The 14892-nt window shown below is 40.2% G+C and overlaps 1 protein-coding gene across 3 annotated transcripts in view; it reads left to right on the top strand.

Annotated features, from left to right (window-relative positions):
* Window positions 1-14892, top strand: part of ZSWIM6 (zinc finger SWIM-type containing 6) — a 113987-nt gene that overhangs the window by 28338 nt on the left and 70757 nt on the right. The window lies entirely within an intron of this gene.

Raw genomic sequence — 14892 nt, 5'->3', positions numbered from 1 at the left:
GGAAATCTTTGTCCAAGGAGTAGCAGAGTCCCCTTTGTATCTGGCTTTTCTAGTTTCTCCTAGCCAGTTGTTAAATTACATCTGGGCTGTCTGCTGAAGTTTTTCTAAAAAACAGGATGGAAGGAGGAAAGGATGGCCATCCTCTGCACCTAAAACTAAGGAATAAAAATACCTGACAGTGAATGGTCCCTTTCCCCCAGGTGACTCTTTCAAGGGTTTGCTTTTTCTGATGTAGCTGTACAGGTAAAAAAGGCTGTGTAACAGCCTCAGTGGGCAAGCCTTCTTCCTACTCCTGTCTTTGCTGACTGAAAGAAAGGAATGTATGCTGCCATGCTTCCTGAAATATGTCCAGGTTGGCTGAGAAAATGGAAGGAGAGTTGTTCCCTCTGCAGCATCTGTTGTTCCTTAGGTCTTTGCAGTAGAGTTCATGAAATAGCCTGATGCTCAAAGCTGTGCTGACACACAGAGTGCAAGGTAGTAACAACTGCTTGAAATTGCTTTCTATCTGTGCACTTCTTAGTCTGCATAAATGAAACACAAGAGTTCAGTTTGCTCTTAAATAGAACTTGTGAAGAGTTGCCAGCTTCAAAAAGGGTGCAGTTTAACTCTGGAGTTTCTTTTTAAAAATAGTTGCAAAGCTAGTAATTTATATTTATCTGCAATAAAAATAAAGTTGCATGTTGGGTATAAGATCCACCTTAGCTCTTCTCTTGAAATGGAAATTTTACCTGTATGATCTTTATGCTAAATTGTCCTTTCCTTTACTTCCTTGTTCCTGTGGTACAGAAATTTTTGCTCTCTGGATTTCCTCTTTTGTATTGTTAGGGTTTAAAAGCTTTTTATAATAATTCTCATCAACCTTACAAAGAATGAGTGATTTGTTTAGAGTTTATACAGTATGATCTTTGGTTGATTTGGTAGAGATGTCCTTAGATGACAGAAGGATTTCCTCAGAGCTTGTGTATGCTACTGCTCCAGTTCTTCCCCATCACCTCTGCTCTTACTCACCTATATCCTACTGTATGGTGTTTATATTTTGTCATCTTTGTGCTAGATCCTGTATAAACTCACATTACCAGTCAGTCCTAGCTCTGAAAAGTTCATTCTTAAATTATGATGCAAGAGGGTGTAGCAAAAAAAAAAAAAGGGAAGGGGAAGAGTGAGTGAGAACAAAGATGTGAACGTGTGGTTTCACAACCTAAATAGGTACGTAATTACAGTGTTGTGTAATTGTCAAGTGAAGTGTTCAAAAATCATGATTAACAACTTCTGAAATAAAACACTTAAAAATAATAATAAAAACCCTAGGAGATAATTTTGGAATTCCATAGTTATTTGCCTCTTGTCAGGCTTGGGGGTTTGCAGTTTTTAAACTGTTCTCTGCTACTGGAAAGACAAGCTTAAAAATAATCCAAAGGCTAAAATGCAGACACAAATTAAACTTTACTGTTTTAAATGAGAGAAGCCCAGTGGCAAGTAGAAAGCCCTGGGAAATTTAAGATTGGTATTATTCTAGGAAGACTTTTGAAGGTAGCAGCAGCTGCCCATGCTTGTATTGAGATGTTCAGCTTTTTCAAATGCTAGGCTACTAGTGAAACATAAAACTGGTGATATTAAATGCTTCTGAGATTGTAACAACATGTAGACCATCAGTCATTTTCCTGTTTTCGAATCGCCAAGAGGAGCTAGAAGCAGCACATGATGTGATTGGCTTTTGTGCTGAGGATACATTTTCTTTTGAGGACTACTGAGATAATTGCGATTATGATACAATAAAAACCACCCAAAGGACATGGTTTTCAATGAGAGAGCTACTTGGAATCACCCTGAGGAAGTGTTAAACATGGTGGAAAGTTAAATCTAAATTCAGAATGTCTGTCCGCTTCTACATGTGAAAGTAATTGTTAATTTTGTAACACTTTGTAGTGTCTAAAACTGAGATGTACTAAATGTTTCTTAGCTCGTATTGTATCAACAAAGGTGATTTAGGACTGTTACTGGAACAGAAGAAGAAACAGGTGAGGCTCATGGAGATCTATTTTTAATATTTCACACAAGGTACCACAAATGAAAAACTACAAGTAGGAAGGAGGAAGCTAAATAACTGAAATCCCTTTAACACTGCTGTCAGTTATACAGTGGAACATTTTAGTCTGTTCATGGAATTGGCATTGTTAAGAGTATTTCAGGAAGACTGTCTTTATGAGAATCGTACACTGCAATGATCCACTAGATTAGATATAGCAACAGATCTTTTTCCAACTCAATTATCTATAAAATGTCAAAGAAATACAGTGCTCGCATGTTTGAAGCAGAGACCAAATTTGTAAACACCAAGAAAATGGGAAGTTGTGGCCCCCACAGCAAGTATTAAATCATCCCCCAGTGCAGTTGAGTTTTTTGCTGTATATGCAGATTCAATCTTGCCTTAAAATATGTATGTTGTAGTGGTTATAGTAGCTATGGGGAACTTTTATTCAAATAAGCACCCTGATTCTTTGAAGGTGTCAAACTGATTTGTTCCATGCATTTATATACTGGTGTCACTCATTCAGATAAAATGCTTTTACTTATTGTAGTTAACTTTTCAATTTGTCCAGTTTGCCACCACAATGCAATCTGTGCAAGATTTATAAAACTTAATATGAAAGGAGTTGTAGAAATGTTAGGTATTTGTTAATATTTGAAATCCTATTATCTGTTAAAATTGTGAGTGCCACATATGTTGCAGTGTTATAACATTGTAAAGCATCAGCTCTGGAGCCTTGACAACTGGAGCTTCTATGCTTCCTAATGCTGGTGGTTATAGAAGACTGAAAAATGGACTTTTCTTGAAACCATGCTTTAGACTGCATAGGTGGCATGTAGGGAATGTGAGGGAAGAGGCACCCTTTTTCTCCTGTCCTACCCGCTCATTCAGTTTAGGAGCACAGGTTGAAACTATGATCTATCTTTCAAATAAAAATGTAGTGTGAGAAAATTATCATTCAGAAGCCAAACCTTTTGTTTTGCTTTTACCTGTCCCTGAGCAATCTTCTGAGGAATGCTGGATGAGATGCCTATCGTTTTGTTTTCACATGTGGAACTTTAGAAATCAGAACTTGTTTTTCTGATTAAAAACATGAGCATCCATTTTAGGCAATCTAGTTCGTCATTTAACAAAAAGGTATGAGTTCTCTCCAACATAGTACTTGCCCCTCTTCAGACAGTAGATATTTTCTTCTTTGGACTTGGTCATTGGACATGTCTGTAAGAGTATGATTACTTATGTTGCAAATGGTAGTGGTGATCTGGAAACAGCTGATCAAAACTAGATGTCTGTAAAATGCTCACCTGCTTTTTGTGAAGAATTTTCTGTGTGGCAGTTGCACATTGCCAGCAATATACCTGGTAGCTGAATTAAAAACTATCTCTAACTTTACTATGACAATTACCAGATTATTTGATTCAGGTTTACAGTATCTGTAATGCTATGGTACTGTGGTGATACTGACAGTCAAAATCAAAGAATTCCATACAAATATTTCTGAAGGTGATAACTGTTTTAAAATGAGTGCCCCTTGCTGGATGAGGCAGCATGTACTGGGTGTTCGCCTAAAGGTGCAAAAACTCTTATGTTCTAGGAGAGTATCTTTTGTATGGCACATGCTAAGAAAATGAAAGCTAAACCTGATGGTGTAGAGTAGGAATCTTTGAAGGAACATTACAAAATGGCAGGCTGTGAGTGTGCTTTATCTGGGAATTTGTTCCCATGCTATTCTTGGCACTTGAACTTGACTGTGTTTAACTAGGTTGAGCTCTTGGTTTAACTTCACTCTTGAATTTTTTTTTTTTTAAAGGTTCGGGGATAGTGAAGCTTTCTTTGTCACTTTTCTTGGTATTAATTGCAAAACAACTGGTGTATGTTTGGAGGGGAAGCAGTGGTAGTCTGGTGGCTGTAGTCTGGGTACAGCAATCTAAAAACAGGTTGTTGTCTTCAGAGAGTCAAAAAACAGTGTGGGTGGGGTGGTGGGAAGGCATTTACTACACTGCTGTCTTCACAGCTTTAGAATTGGAACAGTGTAGTCTCACAAGTAGTAGTGCTATGTGAATGAAAAGTGGAAACTAAGGTTATGTGACCTTCAGAAAGCTTCCTCCTTTTTTTTCACGTTTGTAGAGATTATTGGAAATTATTTGCATAGCATGTGTAGCAGGCTGTTCTCGGTCTCCTTGCCACCTCTGGTTTTAGATCTGCTTGTTTGGAGTCTGAACTTGGGGGGGCCAGCTGGATGTTGACAGGGGCTGCACCTTTGTGTGCTCTGTGCTCTGCAGCCAGCCCCTGCCTCTGCTTGAAGGTTCGATCTGTGTAATGAGTGGCACTTTCGGGATTTGTGTACAAGTGTTGTGTATTAAAATCAGAGCTGTTTCAAATACAATCTCTGACTGTCAGCACCCGTGTTTGGATAGAACCAGAGGAAATTAAGGTGATGTGGCTGTGAATGTTACTGCCCCGTTTGCATCTGCTTCGGGGTACTTGGTTTGAGTTCCTCTTTTTCAAGCACGAAGTTTTGAAGAATAAACGTGACATAACTGCCTGGTCGTGGCAAACTCTGCTTGTTTCCATTGTTTCTGAGGGAGAGTTGTTGTTCTGGTGAGAAAGCGCTGCAGCTGTAAACCCGATTTTGGGGTGCGGGTGAATAAGGGGTTAAAGGTGGAAGGGGCCGAGGCATTATGCAAGCTGTTAAGTAAAAAGGAAGTGCATTACAAAATGCTGAGCTCAGTAGTCTGGCTCCCGGCCAAGTCTTTGCTTTCTTCGCTACAGCTGAGGGCTTTCTAAGCTTCCCACCAGCGGGCTCGTCTGAACTGTTGAGGAATGCGGCCGCCGCCGCCAGCTGACGTCAGGGCGGGCGGTTCAGCTGCGGGCCAGGCGGGCGGGCGGGGGCCGTGGGCCGGCTCTGCGCCGCCCTGCTCCCTCCCGGGTGTTCCTCCCCGCCGTCCTGCGGCCACCCCGCCGCTTACAGGCCCGTGTCTCGCTCCATGAAGGCGAAGTTGCTGTTTAACTGGAAAAAAAACAGAAACAACTTTGCCCCGCCCCCTCCTCTCCCCCGCCAATTTCTTAAACTAGTGGAAAAAATCTGTAGAAAAGTATTTTGAGGGTGGCAAGGTGTTAGCCTTTCAGATAAAAATTAATAAAATTAACCTAGTTTGGCTTTGATTGCCTTCTGGGTGATCCTCTCTTCAGCTCTATAACCATATTGAGTGCAAATCTATGGTTCTGGATTGTTACGAAACAAATACAAAAAATGAGCGTATCTGGAAAATATGCAGGCTGCAGAAGAGTGACAGAAAACATGTTCCAATATCAGCCTTACTGGCAATGTAGGTAAATGGAGCATTATTTGTTTCCTTTTTTAAAGGATTTTGGGAGAGCTGTTGGTTGCAGAGGGTTCTAGGCTGCCTGGATACTTGCTAAGCAGGTCCAGGCAACTTCTTTGAAGCTGCTTCCTTGGCTTTTTTAGTTCATTTTTTTTGGGTTACCTTTCCTCCCGTAACCAGTCATGTTGCTTCTAGTCTTTGCCCCAGAAGTTTTGCAGTTTTACTAGTGATGTTCCTTATCACAGGTCTCTACTCAATGTGCACTTGTCACTAAGTGTTGTATAAAACCAGCTAATCTTATTGTAAATTTGCGATAGAGGTTGCAGAACTCCATTTGGAGTTTAAATATAAACACATGATGAAATGAAGCTAATAGTCCTATGAAGGAGAGGGGAGATGGCCAAGAATCTTAAGAGAAGTCCTTTTCTCCTTGTTCTCTCACTTCATTTCCTATGAATGATGTTGCAGATGGAGGTGGCATCAGTGTAGGTACCTGTTCTTAATAATAAAGACAACAAATAAGAGAACAGTCAGCAGGCTAGAGATAACAACTTTGAGACTGTTAAAAAGAACTTCTTTGTGCAAGACAGGACTAGTTAATGAAATTCATTCTCAGATGGTATTGGGGTCAGGTCTGAAGTGGAGCCAAAAACACCAGATGTACTACTATGGAAACCACCTCTTAAAATTTGAGACATAACCTAGTTAGTGGTTGGGGCTTTAGGAGTCAGAAGTGAATTTGTTCTGTATTGCTGAGGTGCTGCATGACTCTGGGTGAGTCAGTCTGCTTGTGTGTATTGCTTTCTCCACTGTCCTTTTCCTGTCTTGTCTGTTGGAGATCATTATTAAATTTCATGTCTGCTGCTGGACAGTGCATACCGCAGTGGTGCCTCAAGTTCTGTCTGGGGCATCCAGGCAGTACTATTACAGTAGCATGACTACAAGGAAGCCTCTGGGTTCCCTCTGTGAATCAGACTAGTTTTACACCTCTAATTCTAGTGAGCACATTCTGGGATTACCTCTTTTGCTATAAAGTGACTAAGTCTAGTTAAATGCAGCATAGACCATATAAAAAAGGAGTTTGGAGCTTTCAGGCTTCCTAAATATTGCTGCATATTGAATAGAAATTTGGTATACTGGGTTTGAGCCATGAGAGACTCAAAGTTCTGCATTTCTGCAAGGAATAGACACCACATAAAGGTTAACATATTGCTTGCTTCTGAAACTCACTGTCAGAGGTTTAATGTGATGTATGGAGATGGATTAAACTTTAAGGTTTGGTATTTACTAAAATGTCTAAGTGTGCATTTTTCTTTTTTTGATTAAATTTATGAATTAGCATGGTAGAGGCAATCTTGGTTGTGTGGTTGGTTTTCATTGGTGCTATGGTAGCTAGCGTTCATTGTATATGCTGTTTCACTTCTCTTTTTCGGAGCCTATTTTTTTTCAAGGTGCAGTTCTCCTTGTTCTTGTACTTCAAAGTCTCTCATCATCATGATTCATGATGAAAGAAACCTAGCAGCAGTTCAGGTAGAGAGGCCCTTCCTCTGTAAACTGAAGGACGACATACCCAGTAATGTATCCCCTAAGAAATCCTGTGCAGCATGGCATTTATTGTAATTTTGAAATCAATGGAGATACAGAGCAGTGCTGCAGTACCTGTACCCAAGTGGCACATTGTTTTACCTCTGTGCTCCACTAGCTGATGGTCAGGTCTTCCACAAGTCTTGCCCATCTATACTGATGCAGTGTTAGCAGTTCAGTGCAATGTTAATGTAAGCATGCAGGAACAAGACACCAAAATGCTTCTACAGAAGCTAAAACAGTGTAATAGCAACTCCTTTTCAATTTTATAAGTTGTGTCCCTCTGCTAATGGGCGAAGAGTAATAGTCAGAGATCAAACTTCTAATAAACGCCGTATACTAGCTGCTTTCACTGGGTGATCCTCCTTTCCATGACAGGGTATTAAGGGCTTTTTTTTTTTTTTTTTGGCCGTTTGGGCAAAGGGGTATCACGGTATCACAGTATGTTTGGGGTTGGAAGGGACCTCAAAAGATCATCTAGTCCAATCCCCCTGCTGGAGCAGGAACGCCTAGGTGAGGTCGCACAGGAATGTGTCCAGGCGGGCTTTGAATGTCTCCAGGGAAGGAGACTCCACAACCTCCCTGGGCAGCCTGTTCCAGTGCTCTGTTACCCTCACTGAGAAGAAGTTCTTTCTCAAATTTAAGTGGAACCTCTTGTGTTCCAGCTTGATCCCATTGCCCCTTGTCCTATCATTGTTTGCCACTGAGAAGAGCCTGACTCCATCCTCATGGCACTCAGCCTTTATATATTTATAAACATTAATAAGGTCACCCCTCAGTCTCCTCTTCTCCAAACTAAAGAGCCCCAGCTCCCTCAGCCTTTCTTTGTAAGGGAGGTGCTCCACTCCCTTAATCATCTTTGTTGCCCTACGCTGGACCCTCTCCAGCGGTTCCCTGTCCTTCTTGAACTGAGGGACCCAGAACTGGACACAATATTCCAGATGGGGTCTCACCAGGGCAGAGTAGAGGGGAAGGAGGACCTCTCTCGATCTACTGACCACCCCCCTTGTAATACACCCAAGGATGCCATTAGCCTTCCTGACCACAAGGGCACAGTGCTGGCTCATGGTCATCCTGTTGTCCACCAGGACCCCCAGGTCCCTTTCCCCTGCACTGCTCTCTAATAGGTCATTCCCCAACCTATACTGGAACCTGGGGTTGTTCCTGCCCAGATGCAGGACTCTACACTTTCCCTTGTTAAATTTCATCAGGTTATCCCCCGCCCAACTCTGCTGCCTGTCCAGGTCCCACTGGATGGCAGCACAGCCTTCTGGCGTGTCAGCCACTCCTCCCAGCTTAGTGTCATCAGCAAACTTGCTGATAGTACACTCAATTCCCTCGTCTAAATCGTTAATGAATATATTGAATAATATTGGCCCCAGTACTGACCCCTGAGGCACTCCACTAGATACTGGCCTCCAACTGGACTCCGCACCATTGACCACCACTCTCTGGCTTCTCTCTTTAAGCCAGTTTGCAACCCACCTCACTACTCTATTGTCTAGACCACACCTCCTCAATTTAGCTGTGAGGATGCTGTGAGGGTACTGGGGCTAAATTTGCATCCTTGTATTGAGTTTTAATAACGAAAGAAACTTGAAATGCAACATGTCTATGCCTTACTTCTTTTCTAGATGCAGTAACTAAAAGGCAATGTCACGTGGAGTTTCTACAGTAGAGTACTTTAGGAAGGACTGTGATTAAACCACCATTTTTTCTTTCCTTCCTTTCCCCCACTAGGTCTGTCTTTGAGGACTGCTCTTCTGGTGAACTCCTGCAGCCAGATAGCTGTGAGCACAGTCCTCTCACAGCTGGTGGATATATTAGGAATAATAAATTAGGCAGCTATTTGATTAGGTAAGAAAATAACACTCAACAGAACTAGTTTCCTGAGTATTATGACTAGTGAAAAATAATTGGTTTTTAAGTGCAGCAAAAGGCAGGTCTAGTGATTCTGAGTAGAACTCTTTACAGAAGGTGAATGTGAAAGTTGTCATGGGGTGGAGATGGAAGTGCTCATCTAGTTTTAAAAGGCTGAGAGGTTTTTTTGTTGTTGGTTTGTTGTTGCTTGGTTGGTTGTTTTCCTTCTCCCCTCTGATTTGATGACTTGGGAGAATGAAAATCTTGCTTCATGCTTGCCTTGGTGGAATTTGGACATGGTAGAAATGACAAACAACCTTTCTGTCCCATCCCATTTGCTGCACCTCACTTCCTTTTCTGTCTCTGCTTCCCCAGGCAGTTGGCAGCTTTCACTTCAGGTCTGTCTGTCCAGCATCCCGTGTTGTCACTACACCAGGATGTGAGCCATAGTGGCAGTGTAGTTGGTGCCTTTTGTCTGGAGGTCCTGGGGAGCTGCAGGTGCTTCAGCTGAGCAGCAGCAAGGAGGCTTTGAATATTCATGTTTCTGGGATCCCTACATCAAATGCCCTTCTACACAGAGTGGGTTTGACTCTGGCTGGCTGGCTGGCTTGACTGATAACAGTTATTTACATGTTTGTCTTAATGCTTCTAATAACAGTAAAATAGCTGTATTCACAGCAGACTGTAGCTAAATGTATGAATGGAGCCTTTTCTTAAACTTTTGTTAAAATGTCTCTTCAGTCCCTGTAAAAAGTGGTTTTGTTAACTTTGAATTCCAGTGTCTTTTTGAATTTTGTTTTGACCACCTTCTGCTCTCGCATTATTCTGCAAAATTTAAACAGCATTTTCTTAACTTTCGGGTGGAAATGGCACAGCTTATTGTGCTGAATGTATCTGTTGTCTGCATACCCTAAGAAAGACACCAGTTGGCATGGCTTGGATGTGTGTGGCCCATGCTAGTAGGAGGCCCATAGTTAGGAAAAACTGGATCCTGCTCAGGTAGGATTTGGTTGAAGAGATTTTTCATTCTCTTTATTAACTGCTTCTTATGGCTCAAGTATGGATCATTATTTTCCATAAAACATGGTATAACCTTGTTCCAACCTTGAAACATACAGGGCTCTTTCGTACTAGCTGACAGATTCTTGTAACACAGTGTGGTACTTACGTCACAGAGATACTGTAATAGTACCTTGAGATACAGAGTCATCTGCATTTCTCCAGTGCTTTGAGATTTATTGTATCTGTAGGAACAGAGTGCAAGAGTAGAGGCTCGGTTTTGTCTGACCTCATGAAATTTTGGAAACTTTTCCTCTTGAGGTTATTTCCAAGTATGCTCTTTGAAGCAACAGTTGCTGCACAGACCCTTATAATTGACATGTTGATGTAAATCTAACTGAAATTAAAAATAATAAGAGAAAGGATTCACCAGTTTTTATATAGTTGCTCTTCCCTATCTGGAATAATATGGTGGTTTGAATAAGAGTTTCTTTAAGAACTTGCTAGCTGCAAAATTTGTAATGTAAAAGTACAGTATTTGGCTTTTTGTGCTGATAAATTCAAACTCTGAAAAAATAATTCCCCTGAGCTGGGAAGTAACTTCTGTGTGTAACTCTGTACTAATACTCTTTCTTTTCTGTTTCAAAAAATAATACAATTACAGGAAAGTGACAAAGCAGCATTTTTATAAGCAGATTTATGCAGGTTGGCTTTTTCTTTGCTCACTGATCTTTTCCATGTTTTGGCATAAAACAATGAGATACTTTGCACATCAACAAGTGGAAACATGAAGAAAATTTTGACTTCACTGTCCTGTGTAAGGGTGTGTTGTCTGAATTTTTTTGCTGCCTTCAAAACAGCTGTTTTTGTACTAGCAATTTACAATTGTATTTACTATGAACTAGTGCCTAGCAACATATAGGCAATACTTTTGCTGCTATGGATTACTCTGTCAGACTCTATGCTATCCAGTTGATTTTTAGCTAAGCAGTATCTGTTGAAGATACAGTGAAGTGTCTGAGTTTGTATGAGTCTTGCCCTGGCTGGAAGTTAATTGTTACATTTGGTAATAACTTCAGCTGTCAGGGATGCTGAGTCTGAAATGGTTCTGCCTGTGCAAGAGTAGAAAGGAGATTCTTCTTTTTGCCTGAAAGGTTTTGAACAATTCTTAAAAGTTTTTATAGTGAATGTGTCTTGTTTTCTATAAATACAAACTTCCCATTGAATGGAGCATTAAAAAACAGCCCCCAGTGAATTCTAAGTTACTCTTTTTGGCAAGTGGGGATGTTTCCCAGGGAGGCTGCCAATATAAACAACCTGTGTGCTACTTTGGGCTCCTCCTGATGCCCCACCTCTTTGAAGCAACTTACTATAGTTGGCACTGGCTTTGCTAGCTGCTGTTGCACAGGCTGCTAGAGTTGACCTGTTGGTGCTATTGTTTGGGAATTGCTGCCTAAAACAAGAGTGTCTTTAGCCAGCAGACCTCCATGTGGTGGGGAACATTATCTGCATTTTTGTCTTCCTGCTTCTGTCTACTAGTGGGGGAAGATTAATGCAACACAGATGACCAGATGTCAGAGAGCTGGAGGAAGCAAATGACCAGGTATGAGCTTTTGCTCAAACTGTACATGTTTGGAATAATTGTTTTTGAAGAACATTTGTGGTTTTGTGAACATCCTGTAAGTTTGTCAGCTTTTTAACAGAAAGACAATTCGTAACTAAACTGATGCTAGTTGTGAAGGGTTAATGAAAACCACAGGTGCTTTCAGAGCTAGGGAGTGGAAGGTCTAAAATTAGAGAACCAGGTCCCAAATACTTACAGTTAACTAGTTTAAAAGCACACAGGCTGTGTTTATTCATTTTTAAAATGCCAACACGTATAAATAATTGTATTTGTGTTATGAGTAGAGACATAGTTTACTAAAATCAGGACTAGCAAGATGATCAGTATTGTGTTAAAAATTGCAAGTCAGTGCAAAGCATGCTTGGAAGCTCTTGCTGTTACTGGGAATTTCATGTTGTGAGTATTGGAGCTTGTTTATGAGTAGCAGAGGGAGAAGGTTGTGTATGATATGCCAAAAAGTATTTCTTCAGTAATTAAACAATATTCTTGTTTAACACCATTTAAACTACCTGCTTAATTTTTAAGGTTTAATTAAGATGCAGTCAGGTTGTGCTGATATAAACATAAAATCAATGCCTAGTTTGCTGTAGGAAGAGGCTCTTTTTCCTCTTGGGGTCTGGTTATGTCTGTCTTTCTTTTAAGAAAAAAAAATCATTTGCAATTCAGAGAGAAGCAAATAGCCATTTTTAAAATCCACATCCTCAAATGTTAATTTGATGCTTTGAGGCATAAATGACCTTTCTAACCAGCCCAAGCTTGTCAAACAAAGGAATGATAGAAACAAGCTGCTTTGTTCTAATACAGCAGGCTGCTTTTCAGGAAGAATTTCAAAACAATTCTGCCTCCCTCTTCTCAACAACATTAAATTAAACTTTGGCCTGTGCTGTATTTGAATTTAGATGTGCATGCATCATGGGAGGAGATGGTGATGGGATCTAGACAACCTGTGCAAACTGAACTGTGAACCACAGGCTCCTGAAGCCCATGGCAGGTGAATAATACTTTAATCCATAGCTACCCCAGCTGCTATTAGCATTGGAAAAGCAATTAGGTGTGGATCAGAAGCTGAGGGGAGGATTAAAAGGAGATTTCTTGTTGGTGCAAAACTGAAGAGTGGGGGTGGGAAGTGGGGAGGAGCGAAATAAAACCACCACCACCACTTCTTGAAACCTTGTATTTAAGTGTTTAGATTGCTGTATCCACCTTGGAGGTCAGATTTTAGAAGTGAATATAAGTATTTTTCTAGCTCTTAGGGATTTTATTGAGACTGGAACTGTGTGTAAGTATATACTACACAAACAGGAAAAAAACACTTAATGCATCAGTGCAAGCTCTTTGTGTTTATCTGGTAAATCTGATAATGACATAAAAGGTCAGGGTGGAAGATACAAGGCAATATCAAAAAATGGCTTTATACAAGGCAATGCATTATTTTTTCTACCTCTTTCCAAAAATAAATTAAATTAAAATTGGTACTTGAATACTGTTCTTCCCTGCTAGCTGTGCCTGTAATTTCTGCAATTGATCTCTTGGAGAAGTGACATGTTTCTGAAGCAAGCACCACATTAGTAAACTTTTTGTCTAGGACCTAAGTACAGTTAGGGTAGTAATCTGGTGTTGCAGTTCTTGTATCTTGCAATTCTGTCTTCTCTGTATTTTATTTCTATTCACTCACTGATCTGCATCCAAAGAAGGAATATGTAATTCTTGAATTTGCTCAAGCTTTAGAAATGGAAAGTTGTCCTGTAATGTTTCTATTACTTATCTGCTCAGAGATTTACCTGGAATGTTCTGCTCTATAACCTATATTGGTTTTATTTATATAAAGCACAAACCTGCCATAGGTTTCCCAGCTTGATCAGAGGATGCAGACAGGCACTGGTAGTTCTCAAATGCTCAGCAGTTGGACAGTATCATAAAATTCAGGGCCATGTTATTACTGTTCGTTAATAATTGGTTATTTTTTTGTTAGGTTTTATTTTATCTTAGGGGTGAAAAATGCAGCATGTTATAAAAATATTTGAGGAAAGCTAATGTGGTTCCTGCAGCTTTCCTTTTTAGATGATCTTCTCAAAGCTGTTTTGTATTAAACAGAAAGAAAAATATCTTTCTGGTTTCTCTTTTTGGCCTAGTAATGCTTCATATATAAATCCTAATGGTAACTTTCCTGACACTTCAGGATCCATTCATGAAGGTATTTTACAATGACAGACTCCCTGTTTTCCATGGTGTTGTCACATGATTTTCTCAGTTGTGTGGTGTTGGGTTTTTTGATTGTTTATGTATATATGTTTTAGTTTATATATATGTGTGTATATGTGTGTGTGTGTGTGTATATGTGTGTGTGTGTGTGTATATATGTGTGTGTGTGTGTGTATATATGTGTGTGTGTGTGTGTATATATGTGTGTGTGTGTGTGTATATATGTGTGTGTGTGTGTGTATATATGTGTGTGTGTGTATATATATGTGTGTGTGTGTGTATGTATATGTATGTATGTATATCTATTCCTAGCAAGAGGAAGCTGTTTTTATGGCCTGAAATCTTATATAAAGCACTCAAATCAGTTCAGGCTAAAACTTGGCCAGATCCTGTAGCTGTGTCAGGCACAGTGGATTGAAACATATAACTTCTTACAAGGGTTAGCGTTATCTGACTCCAGAGAGGAGAAACAAAAGTAAAAGCCTCATCATTGCATTAAAAAAATCTGGATTCTTTCTAAAACATTGACATGTGAAAAACTGTAGGATGCAAAATTCTGCTCTCTGGATGAGAACAGACAGCTACTTTCTACTGTAGTGTCTGCAAAATCAGCCTGCAGAGCTGTTCTGTACTGTAAAATGCTTCATCAGTTTGCAGTCTTCATTCAGATCTAGGAACAAGCTGTGTCTGCCACGAAGAATGCATAAGCGTGTACCGAACTCGTACAGAGTTACTGGTAGAGAACTTGGGCCAACAACACGTAGCTCAACATACTGACATACGCATGAACGCTCATTAATTATCCCATAATTTAAGTTTGCAGTTGATTCTGGTAGTTGATCCAAATTGCTGTCAGATTGTATTTTCTTGCACACAAACACACATGTGCTTTTGCTTTAAATTGGTACAATTATTACAATTCTAGTTGTGCATATTTTAAGCAACTGATAGATTCTTTCATGTTTGCTTATTTAACTACTAAATGAGTAAATATCTGGATGGGGCTTTAGCAAGGTTTTAAGCACAGCAGAACTTAAAAAAATCCTCTGCTGTAATTACACTATCACTGACACTTATCCAGCCAAGGTTTATCTGCTCTCTGAGGCCATGGCCTTTTTTGAAATATAGAATTCCTCTATATGACATACACCTCTAAGATATCCACACAGTAATCTGCCAGAAATGCTTTTTCACCTGCCTGGCCTTGAGTGTGTTTTGTGCTGTCATGACAACTCAGTCACAAAGAGCCTTGGACTTGTGGTTTCCAG

This window comes from Patagioenas fasciata, chromosome Z (assembly GCF_037038585.1).
Source record: "Patagioenas fasciata isolate bPatFas1 chromosome Z, bPatFas1.hap1, whole genome shotgun sequence".
Classification (NCBI taxonomy): domain Eukaryota; kingdom Metazoa; phylum Chordata; class Aves; order Columbiformes; family Columbidae; genus Patagioenas; species Patagioenas fasciata.
Note: the sequence above shows the minus strand (reverse complement) of the source record. Positions and strands in the feature narration are given on the sequence as shown.